Here is a 12,860-nt window from a genome sequence, read left to right on the forward strand (position 1 = left end):
CACGAACACTACAATGTATGTTAGTCTATGTTAGTAATATAATAAAACGGTACCCCATGATTGCCGTAAGATCCTCTTCGACGACCAGAGGGTTACATCTTGTAACCTGGTCGACTGTTTGCAAGAATTATGGGATCAATCTCTCGTCGATATTCGATCATTTACAGTCAGTCGCCATACATCTGTGTATGCTAATTACATGAAATCGGGCGGTTCGGTAGCCAAGTGGTTAAAGCGTTCGCTAGTCACGCCGAAGACCCGGGTTCGGTTAGCCACATGGATACAATATGTGTCCCCCGCAGTGATAGTGCTTGCATATTGCTAAAGCGGCGTAAAGCGGCGTAAAACCGCTCTCTTGTCTCCAGGAAGAGACGACTCACTCATGTACAGAATGTGAAGGCATCTTTTTGTTGCCAGGAAGAGACGACTCACTCATGTACAGAATGTGATAGCATCTCTTGTGACCACTACATAATATCAGAACATTATGGATACTGAATTGATAACTGAAGCCATTAACCTCCATTCATAATACGCTTTTCCTAAAGTTCCTTATCGTCTGAGCGTCTTACCGGAGAGCTGAAGTCGGGGTTCGATCCCCGGCTGCGTCATACCGAAAGATGTTTTAATGTGGTACTTATTGCCTGCTCGTCGCTATAGAAGTACAATTATCTTGGGCGCAACGTTAAACTCCAAATCACCTCACCTCACCTCACCTCACCTCACCTCACCTCACCTCACCTCACCTCACCTCACCTCACCTCACCTCACCTCACCTCACCTCACCTCACCTCACCTCACCTCACCTCACCTCACCTCACCTCACCTCACCTCACCTCACACCACGTGTATGTGTGTGGCTGCTTCTACTAGTCCGGACTGATGCCGATTTATAGGTCGCGGAACAATGCTAGGTCACAGCAACCCATGCTGGTAGGAGGTGAGGTGAAATGGGGTTTAAAGTCGCGTCCAAGATTACTGCACTTATATAGCGACGTGCATGTACGTGTGTGTGTTTGTGTGGCTGCTTGTACTAGTCCGGATTGATGCCGATTTATAGTGCTAGCTCACTGAGATACCATGCCGCAGTTTAACATGAATACCCCTCTCAGACACAGTATACTGACTCCGAGCCGATCAGTCCTTGTTGTAGCCCCTTAATGCCGAGCGCCAGACATGGTAACAACAAGTACCTTCTTTTAACGTATTTTGGTATGACGTGGCTAGGAATCGAACCCCGGACTTTCCGCTCTCCGGGCGGACGCTCTACCATTAGACATCGGAGGCGGTCTGTAGCTGTAGTAGTTGTAATAGCTAGCAGTAGTAGTTTAAGGGTAAACTTTGAGCCACAGGGAGGTCTCGTCAGGTGTTATCTTCATCAGATGTTATCAGCTTCCAGAAGAGACATCCGCAAAATGACAAAATAATCTATAAAGAAAATATAGCTTTCTTGACTTTGTAAATGGAAAGGAATATCTGTGATATAACATTCACTCAACGAGTCAATAGAATATCCGGAAGACAACCACACAAACGATTTATGAATCACATTCAACAAAAGACCGGATTAGTCTCAAAGAACAAAACATTTAAATAACAAGTAGTTTACAATACATCTATTATTTAACATTTGGACTTCCCAACGTGTAATTCTTACAAGAGTTTCCTCCCTTGGAATAGGAGCTGGCCTCAGACCACAATTAACCTCCTTCTTTGCTATCAACAGTGACATGACAGCCCACCATAATTATTATCAGTCGTAGGTCGTTCTCCTGTTGCATGCTGACCAACCTGCCACCTGTCACTTAAAAAGCAAAGTTTCGGCCTGCATTCACCAGCTACCCTTCGCAGTAACCACTGTCAACAGTGCTCACCGGAAGTTTCGAGCCGAAACACACACAGCGGCCTTCAACTTGGGGTCAAGTCATGGGAAGCTGGAATCAATACCTTCACAGATTGTGGCCAACAAAAAATTGGTAACATACTACAATGTCTAATCTTTCATGTAAGCTATCACAAATCACTCAAAAAAGCCCATTTGAACAGGGCACTATGTTCTCCTATTTCATCGTAAAACTTGGGGTGGGGGTGGTAACTGTGGTCTGAGGCACATCTTAGTACAGGGCGACTTTGTGGACAGGGTCGCCAGGCTCAGTGTGTTGGTTGACTGTGTGTCTCCGTACCATGTCGTGGACACGGGTGGCCCAGTCGTCTAAGGCGCCGCGATTCGCTGTGCAGAGTTTCGTCCCTTGGGCACGCCAGAAACCTATGATTGTGGGTTCGAATCCCGGTTCGCCCCGATTATGTTTCTAGGTTTGTCAGCACCATACCCGTGCTCGTGGGTTTCATCGAAGTGGTAAATGTCTGAGACCTGCATCAATTCGGGCTTTCATTTAGCATTAAGCTGACACGCCGTGATATAACTGGAATACTGTTAAAAGCGGCGTTAAACCCAACTCACTCACTCACCGTACCATGTCGGCGTAGGTCGTTGCTCATAATATCAATCACTGGTTTATCAGATTCGATTTTTCATAGGCACCATCACAGCTGAATTATTGCTAACAAAGAAACAAGCGATCAGAATGAGAAACTGGAAATACGTTTTATTTTATTTTACCAAAGCTTCTTGAGGGAAGTCTTCATGAGAAGGAAGATAACATATAACAAACCAGTGCAGGGTTTGATTGCGTAGAAATACAACAGTCGCCAAAGCCAAATCTGACGTTCTACCGCCATTAACCTGATTAAACAACACATCAAACGGATGTACAAGGAAAACAGTCACTGTTTACTGGGTCGGTGGCTGAGCGGGTTAGATCGCTGACGATTAGCCGCCTCACAAAAAAAAGTACGAGAATCTGTATTTTACTCAGAAAGTGTTATCCCAAATATACCATTTGTTGTATTACAGTAATAAAATGAGTACCTAAAAAGCTCAATATACCGACCAGGTGCGTAGACAGCCAGTTAAGTCGGCTGCGACCAATTAACACCTGAGTCAATTAACTCAACACTCCAATGAGGGAATAACCTCGACTTGGTTAAATAACGGGAAATAAACACGGAGAGACTATCCCTAAAATAAGTCACTTAGACTGTAAGAATAGACGAGTAGGTCTGAAAATGAAACAAGTCTGATCGTCTGAAGATACTGTCACTTTGACTGAACAATGAAATACTTATAATTCCCAAATAGCTAGACAATCAGGAGAAGGTTGGTAATTAACGGATTGCTAAAAAGACGGAGCATTGGATACACTACTTAGTAAGTAGCTAGGCAATCACGGGAAGGTTGGTTTTCCACGGATTGCTAACAGAACGGAGTATTACAAACCCTAGTTGCTAAGTTTTGTTCAGTACTACCAGACTAAGTCAGAACTTAGATCGAGCCGTGTCCCGAAAACCACTTGCTAACGAAACCTGAGTTTCGAAGGAATGGGGGGTCCCCGGCCGCGTCATACCAATAGACGTTAAAAGATGGTACGTGTTGTTACCATGTCTGGCGCTCGGCATTAAGGGTCTAAAACAAGGACTGGTCGGCTCGAGTCAGTAGACTGTGTCTAGGTGGGGTATTCATGTTAAACCGCGGCATGGTATCTCAGTGTGCTAGCACTATAAATCGGCATCAGTCCGGACTAGTACAAGCAGCCATAGAAACACACACACGTACATGCACGTCGCTATATAAGTGCAATAATCTTGGACGCGACGTAAAACCCAATTTCACCTCACCTCACCTCATCTCACCTCGAAAGAATGGGGAAAACACGAATAGCAAACTAACTACTACATCCAAACTGACGATGTAAGTATCAAAATAAAGCGCTGAACAATAGTATCATTAAAGATTTATAACAAGCTATGAAAGATTATTTATGAGGCAATAAAAACATGAGAAATATCTGCCTGTACATATACATTCCCCTAATGTTTGCAAATCATTATTACAAAAAAACATTTTCAGTGCAAGAGTAAGGTGGCGAACATTTAAGCGATACCAAACATCAAGTCAATACAAGGGTTGAGACACATTTGATCATAAGAATAAAATAGTCAGTCCACTGAATCTCTCACACAGAATGTTCTCACACTGTACAATGACGACCGCCGGACTTTGCCGAGCGGTGCCGGAAATAAAGCCTGGGAGCAGAGCGGTCACGTGACAAGGTAAAATAAGAGGCACGGTGACAGTCGACATGATTCGATTTCAGTCGATCAGAGTTTGTTGTTATGGAAACCAGTAAGCACGGTTGTGACAAGGTAGTATGTTAGTGAACTGACTCCACGTGTTAACTCTGCGATGTATCTCTTTCTGTTTGAAGTACCAGTTTAAATCATTAATCATTAAATTTCAAATACAGGTAGGCTCACGCACGACGTCAACACCTCTGTTTGAGAAAATAGTTTATCATTAAGCTTCAAATCCAAGGAGATTTAGACACGGTGTCAACACCGCTGTTTGAAATACTAGTTTATCATTAAGCTTCCAATCAAGGCAATTTTGCTGAGTGCGGCGTTAAGCAATAAACAAACAAACAAATGTCTTAATCGCGAATTAAGCGCCATCCAACAGCGAAACGGTTTGTATCCATTTTCAAATTTATCTGAAATATATTATCATAAAAGTATATTTGTCGGGCTTAACGAATGCAACTTGCATGTATTTACGTTTGTATATGATCCAACAGCTATCACCGTGAACCTGGTTTTGCACCATGCGATTGCCACTGACAACAAGTGAAAGGTAATCTGAAGAAACAGGTAAACCATCTGCAAACATAAAACGTCAAGGCCAGAGATTAACCAGTCTCGATTACGCACCTTAAAAGATTCAGTGTTGTCTTCCATGATGAAAAAGGGTGTTTTGAAATCTTCAATCTCCTCAGTGTTTGGCAGATGTTATCGCAGATACAGTATGTGTGCACGAACAAGGCAGGTGTCAGTATCGCAGGTATGTGTGCACGAACAAGGGAGGTGTCAGTATCGCAAGTATGTGTGCGGGAACAAGGCAGGTGTCAGTATCGCAGGTATGTGTGCACGAACAAGGGAGGTGTCAGTATCGCAAGTATGTGTGCGGGAACAAGGCAGGTGTCAGTATCGCAGGTATGTGTGCACGAACAAGGCAGGTGTCAGTATCGCAGGTATGTGTGCAAGAACAAGGCAGGTGTCAGTATCGCAGGTATGTGTGCACGAACAAGGCAGGTGTCAGTATCGCAGGTATGTGTGCAAGAACAAGGCAGGTGTCAGTATCGCAGGTATGTGTGCAAGAACAAGGCAGGTGTCAGTATCGCAGGTATGTGTGCACGAACAAGGCAGGTGTCAGTATCGCAGGTATGTGTGCGGGAACAAGGGAGGTGTCAGTATCGCAGGTATGTGTGCACGAACAAGGCAGGTGTCAGTATCGCAGGTATGTGTGCACGAACAAGGGAGGTGTCAGTATCGCAGGTATGTGTGCACGAACAAGGCAGGTGTCAGTATCGCAGGTATGTGTGCGGGAACAAGGCATGTGTCAGTATCGCAGGTATGTGTGCACGAACAAGGCGGGTGTCAGTATCACAGGTATGTGTGCAAGAACAAGGCATGTGTCAGTATCGCAAGTATGTGTGCACGAACAAGGCAGGTGTCAGTATCGCAAGTATGTGTGCACGAACAAGGCATGTGTCAGTATCGCAGGTATGTGTGCAAGAACAAGGCAGGTGTCAGTATCGCAGGTATGTGTGCAAGAACAAGGCAGGTGTCAGTATCGCAGGTATGTGTGCACGAACAAGGCAGGTGTCAGTATCGCAAGTATGTGTGCGGGAACAAGGCAGGTGTCAGTATCGCAAGTATGTGTGCGGGAACAAGGGAGGTGTCAGTATCGCAGGTATGTGTGCGGGAACAAGGCAGGTGTCAGTATCGCAAGTATGTGTGCACGAACAAGGCATGTGTCAGTATCGCAAGTATGTGTGCGGGAACAAGGCAGGTGTCAGTATCGCAAGTATGTGTGCACGAACAAGGCATGTGTCAGTATCGCAAGTATGTGTGCGGGAACAAGGCATGTGTCAGTATCGCAGGTATGTGTGCGGGAACAAGGCAGGTGTCAGTATCGCAAGTATGTGTGCACGAACAAGGCATGTGTCAGTATCGCAGGTATGTGTGCGGGAACAAGGCAGGTGTCAGTATCGCAGGTATGTGTGCACGAACAAGGGAGGTGTCAGTATCGCAGGTATGTGTGCGGGAACAAGGCATGTGTCAGTATCGCAAGTATGTGTGCGGGAACAAGGCAGGTGTCAGTATCGCAGGTATGTGTGCGGGAACAAGGCAGGTGTCAGTATCGCAAGTATGTGTGCACGAACAAGGCATGTGTCAGTATCGCAGGTATGTGTGCGGGAACAAGGCATGTGTCAGTATCGCAAGTATGTGTGCGGGAACAAGGGAGGTGTCAGTATCGCAGGTATGTGTGCACGAACAAGGCAGGTGTCAGTATCGCAGGTATGTGTGCGGGAACAAGGCAGGTGTCAGTATCGCAAGTATGTGTGCACGAACAAGGCATGTGTCAGTATCGCAGGTATGTGTGCGGGAACAAGGCATGTGTCAGTATCGCAAGTATGTGTGCGGGAACAAGGGAGGTGTCAGTATCGCAGGTATGTGTGCACGAACAAGGCATGTGTCAGTATCGCAAGTATGTGTGCGGGAACAAGGGAGGTGTCAGTATCGCAGGTATGTGTGCGGGAACAAGGCATGTGTCAGTATCGCAGGTATGTGTGCACGAACAAGGCAGGTGTCAGTATCGCAGGTATGTGTGCACGAACAAGGCATGTGTCAGTATCGCAAGTATGTGTGCGGGAACAAGGGAGGTGTCAGTATCGCAGGTATGTGTGCGGGAACAAGGCAGGTGTCAGTATCGCAGGTATGTGTGCACGAACAAGGCAGGTGTCAGTATCGCAGGTATGTGTGCACGAACAAGGGAGGTGTCAGTATCGCAGGTATGTGTGCACGAACAAGGCAGGTGTCAGTATCGCAGGTATGTGTGCACGAACAAGGGAGGTGTCAGTATCGCAGGTATGTGTGCACGAACAAGGGAGGTGTCAGTATCGCAGGTATGTGTGCACGAACAAGGCATGTGTCAGTATCGCAGGTATGTGTGCGGGAACAAGGCAGGTGTCAGTATCGCAGGTATGTGTGCACGAACAAGGCATGTGTCAGTATCGCAAGTATGTGTGCGGGAACAAGGCAGGTGTCAGTATCGCAGGTATGTGTGCACGAACAAGGCAGGTGTCAGTATCGCAGGTATGTGTGCGGGAACAAGGCAGGTGTCAGTATCGCAAGTATGTGTGCACGAACAAGGCATGTGTCAGTATCGCAGGTATGTGTGCGGGAACAAGGCATGTGTCAGTATCGCAGGTATGTGTGCGGGAACAAGGCAGGTGTCAGTATCGCAAGTATGTGTGCACGAACAAGGCATGTGTCAGTATCGCAAGTATGTGTGCGGGAACAAGGGAGGTGTCAGTATCGCAAGTATGTGTGCACGAACAAGGCATGTGTCAGTATCGCAAGTATGTGTGCGGGAACAAGGGAGGTGTCAGTATCGCAGGTATGTGTGCGGGAACAAGGCAGGTGTCAGTATCGCAAGTATGTGTGCAAGAACAAGGCAGGTGTCAGTATCGCAGGTATGTGTGCGGGAACAAGGCAGGTGTCAGTATCGCAGGTATGTGTGCGGGAACAAGGCAGGTGTCAGTATCGCAAGTATGTGTGCACGAACAAGGCATGTGTCAGTATCGCAAGTATGTGTGCGGGAACAAGGGAGGTGTCAGTATCGCAGGTATGTGTGCGGGAACAAGGCAGGTGTCAGTATCGCAAGTATGTGTGCAAGAACAAGGCAGGTGTCAGTATCGCAGGTATGTGTGCAAGAACAAGGCAGGTGTCAGTATCGCAAGTATGTGTGCACGAACAAGGCATGTGTCAGTATCGCAAGTATGTGTGCACGAACAAGGCATGTGTCAGTATCGCAAGTATGTGTGCGGGAACAAGGGAGGTGTCAGTATCGCAGGTATGTGTGCGGGAACAAGGCAGGTGTCAGTATCGCAGGTATGTGTGCACGAACAAGGCATGTGTCAGTATCGCAGGTATGTGTGCGGGAACAAGGCAGGTGTCAGTATCGCAGGTATGTGTGCGGGAACAAGGCAGGTGTCAGTATCGCAAGTATGTGTGCACGAACAAGGCATGTGTCAGTATCGCAAGTATGTGTGCGGGAACAAGGGAGGTGTCAGTATCGCAGGTATGTGTGCGGGAACAAGGCAGGTGTCAGTATCGCAAGTATGTGTGCAAGAACAAGGCAGGTGTCAGTATCGCAGGTATGTGTGCAAGAACAAGGCAGGTGTCAGTATCGCAAGTATGTGTGCACGAACAAGGCATGTGTCAGTATCGCAAGTATGTGTGCACGAACAAGGCATGTGTCAGTATCGCAAGTATGTGTGCGGGAACAAGGGAGGTGTCAGTATCGCAGGTATGTGTGCGGGAACAAGGCAGGTGTCAGTATCGCAGGTATGTGTGCACGAACAAGGTAGGTGTCAGTATCGCAGGTATGTGTGCACGAACAAGGGAGGTGTCAGTATCGCAAGTATGTGTGCGGGAACAAGGGAGGTGTCAGTATCGCAGGTATGTGTGCACGAACAAGGCAGGTGTCAGTATCGCAGGTATGTGTGCAAGAACAAGGCAGGTGTCAGTATCGCAGGTATCGCCACTTTTAACAGTATTCCAGTTATATCGTGGCGTGTCAGCTTAATGTGGGAATAAAGCCCCAAGTGATGCAGGTCTCGGACGTTTACCACTTCGGTGAAACCCACGAGCACGGGTATGGTGCTGACAAACCTAGAAACATAATCGGGGCGAACCGGGATTCGAACCCACAATCATACGTTTCTGGCGTGCCCAAGGGACGCAACTCTCCACAGCGGCGCCTAAGACGACTGGGCCACCCGTACCCCCTGTACACATAGGAACACTCGTGGTAGCATGTCGGTGGAAGTAAAAAGCCAGCTAATCGCAGTTGTGAGTGAGTGAGTGAGTGAGCTGGGTGTTACGCTACTTCTAACAGCTATCTTGCTATAGCATCGCGTGTCAGCGTCATGTGGGACGACAAGTCATATCAACCAGAGTAAACACAGCAACGTAATGCTGCATTATTTACCAACCGATTAATCCTTTAGTTGAGACATGACTTTGGAATCACTGCACAACTCGAATTTTCGTTAATGAGAATGTTCTAACGGCACGATGTAGGTCAATCCATCGCGGATGTGAAACAGTGACACCTGGTATTACGGCCTGAAGGTCAAATGGTTAAAGATACGTGAGAGAGAGATGGAAAGAGAGAGAGAGAGGGAGACAGGGTACGGTTTTACGCGACTTTTAGCAATATTCCAGCAATATCACGGCGGGGGACACCAGAAAATGTCTTCCCTCCCATGTCGGGAATCTAACCCGGGTCTTCGGCGTGACGAGCGAACGCTTTAACCACTAGGCTACACCACCGCCCCGGAGAGAGAATGAGAGAGTGAGTGAGTGAGTATGGTTTTACGCCGCTTTTAGCAATATTCCAGCAATATCACGGCGGGGGACACCAGAAATGGGCTTCACACATTGTACCCATGTCGGGAATCTAACCCGGGTCTTCGGCGTGACGAGCGGACGCTTTAACCACTAGGCTACACCACCGCCCCGGAGAGAGAATGAGAGACAGGGAGAGGGAAAAAGAGATGAGAAAGGATAAGAGGGAGGTGAGAGAATGAGAGGCAGTGACAAGGAAAAGAGAGAAAGGGGTGAGAGAATAAGAGAAATCAAGAGAGAAAATGAGAAGGGAGAGAGAGTGAGGGTAATGAGAGAAAGAAGGAGAGTTATGAGAGAGGGAAAGAATGAAAAAGGAAGAGAGAGATGAGAGATAGAGAGAGAGAATGATGTACACATGATCATCATAATTATAGTCGCAATCGTACAATCGACTCTGCTTCTGGCAGAGATTTCTTGTGGATATGGAAAGGGTTTTGTCGCTTTTATTCGTAAGTGCAAGTTGAGCTGAATCCGGTCGGGCGCTTCTCATGATCAGCTGACGAACCGGAAACATGGGTTTTAGAGCATGTCACGATTGTATAGCTGTAGTACACCTCAACCACCCTAAGACGTGAATGTAAACACGCTATCATCATACGCCTTGTCAGTTTGGCTGAACAACAATGATGTCCATAAAGTGTTAACTGAGACACCAGGTCAAATTTGTAAAAGTCATCCATCATCTACAATTTCCGACATGAAAAGTGCGATTGTGGGAATGGAATTATTGCAAGAAACGGAATCTATCACTGTATCAGAGTATTCACATTATGTTCATTCAAACACTAGCAGCCCTGGATAAAATATTTGCTCAACAATACGTATGCTTGTATGCTTGTTTTTTTCTTCGCTCCAACCCCTACTGTACATGAGGCTTAATTTCTTTGTGCTGTGAGTTATTCTTACTGCACTTCTGGCATTATCCAATTAACTGTGTGCTGCTTGTTATCCGTTATCTGTTGTTGTTCAAGTTAATCTGCTGTTTATGACAGTGAGTCAGTGAGTGAGTCAGTGAGTGAGTGAGTGAGTGAGTCAGTGAGTCAGTGAGTGAGTGAGTGAGTGACTGACTGACTGACTGACTGACTCACTCACGCACTCACGCACTCACTCACTCACGCACTCACGCACGCACTCACTCACTCACTCACTCACTCACAATTATTAAATATATCACGAATAAAATCTGTCCACATTGAATTGTATTTATGTTTGAGATACATATGATAAAGATTATTATACATATTTTTTTGTTAGTTTATTATCTATGGTATTACTACCCTTCATAACTTTATACCAAAATGGAATCATCCGTCTTTTAAAGACAAAGGAAATTGGCACTCTCCCGGTTTCACCATATAGCAAATATATGAGGGAGTATGCTTCTTCATATGTAATACAAATTTCAAATTATATTTGATGAACGTTTTCAAAACATGTAAAAAAAGTTAAAAAAATAAACTTTGCATTCGTAGCTCATAAAAGGAATTACCATATGATCAAAAGCTTTATAACACACTCAGGTGCGAGATTACAAATGTCTAGCTTTAGATAATAATGAAAACATTCCCTTTAACGTTTTTCCCTAAAATGTTTGAACCAGTACTGTCAAACAGATATCCATGTACACCGTAACATACATGTATGTTTCACTCTCCCTCTTAGACTAACATTTAGTCTCTGAAATCTTATATTACACAATATAATTCTTGACTCTATAAATAAAAAACAAACATTTAGTCTCTGAAACTTTATATGACACAATATCATTCTTGACTCTAAAAATTAAAAAAATACATTTAGTCTCTGAAATCTTATATGACACAATATCTTTCTTGACTCTAAAAATAAAATAAAAATGCTGATTTCATAGTGGAATAGAGTAAGCTTGAGATGGCTAGACTTGCTTTTGTATGCGTTTCTAATTTTTATCTAAATACATTCCACGGTCATGGTGCAGGATTATCTCCCTCTCCATGATCAAGACTGTAAAACAGCGAGTTTCCAAGACGTGCAACACTCGTTGCATGTTTCATTTTTAATCACGGCTATGATCAAATTACCATAGTAATACATTGCCGAGGATCGCTTGTAACCTATTCTTATTGTACAGGTTGAAATAAGGGTATCGCCTGTCGTTGTGAGTCAGAGCATGGCTGTAAACCCTTGCAGCGACATCAAGTTTCTCGTCATTACTCAAGAAGTTCTTTTGTTCCCATTGACGACTTGCGTGTTGACGATTCAAACACTGCACTGCAGAATATACGGTCTGTTGGAGTTTGTCGCGATCGTCGCTTTTGACTGAACAAGGTATAGTTTGTTTCAGATGGTAAATATATAGTATGGTGAGACTGACAGCTTGTGCGTCTGAAATATTGTTTCTTTGTTGAAGACATTCCGATAAACACAAAGTGCCTTTACTAGATATGTTTGGCAGGGTGGCCCCGTAATCCCAGTTGCGCAAGTTGATGATTTGCGTCCATGAGGAGTGACAGAAACATACAATGGTGGGTTTCGAATCCTATGTTCTCGCTTATGGTGGTTGTGCTCGTTGGTCAACGTTTCAGAGACAATCCTTAGTGCGTTCATCATGGGAATAAATGATTAAGTACATTAGTAACTTCTCCTAACAAATAATTATGCTTTAGACCATAGTTGTAAGGTGTTTTGTAAACCTCCCCCCCCCCCCCCACACACACACACACACCCACACATCCTTCCCTGAATATCAAATGTCTGTCCCAGCTGTGTCGTGACTCATGGATAACGCGAAACTGACTATAGTTAACACAGTTAAGCTTGTTCATTAATAATATACAGCTTCGTCATACCAGCTTGGGATGGGCTCCCCACATGAAAACGAAAGGATCACTTCCCTGTAAACAGTGGTAGTGTAGTATTCGTTTATAACGCATTGTGCTTTCTCCAACACATTCCTTGGACGCCAGTAAGTACTGTTTATTAGTGTATGAACGAACGAGTGCCTGCTTAAATTCCAATTACACACGTATTGTCTGTTATGACATCCATATCTGTTGGATCTTCCTACCAGCATGACCGCCTCCGTGGTCTAGTGGTAGAGCGTCCGCCCGGAGAGCGGAAGGTCCGGGGTTCGATCCCCGACCGCGTCATACCAAAAGACGTTAAAAGATTGTACTTGTTGTTACCTTGTCTGGCGCTCGGCATTAAGGGGCTAAAACAAGGACTGGTCGGCTCGGAGTATACTGTGTCTGAGTGGGGTATTCATGTTAAAACTGCGGCATGGTATCTCA

The 12,860-nt window shown here is 45.4% G+C and overlaps 1 protein-coding gene across 5 annotated transcripts in view; it reads left to right on the forward strand.

Moving 5' to 3' along the window:
- Positions 1 to 12,401: 12,401 nt before the first annotated feature.
- LOC124122016 overlaps positions 12,402 to 12,860 on the forward strand; it is a 48,841-nt gene continuing 48,382 nt past the window's right edge. For all 5 annotated transcript variants that reach the window (XM_048390957.1, XM_048390956.1, XM_048390951.1 and 2 more), the window contains exon 1: positions 12,402 to 12,535. The gene's annotated coding sequence lies outside the window, so the exon portion shown is untranslated. The remainder of the gene's footprint in view (positions 12,536 to 12,860) is intronic.

This window comes from Haliotis rufescens, unplaced genomic scaffold (assembly GCF_023055435.1).
Source record: "Haliotis rufescens isolate VD_foot unplaced genomic scaffold, xgHalRufe1.0.p SCAF_9, whole genome shotgun sequence".
Classification (NCBI taxonomy): Eukaryota; Metazoa; Mollusca; class Gastropoda; order Lepetellida; family Haliotidae; genus Haliotis; species Haliotis rufescens.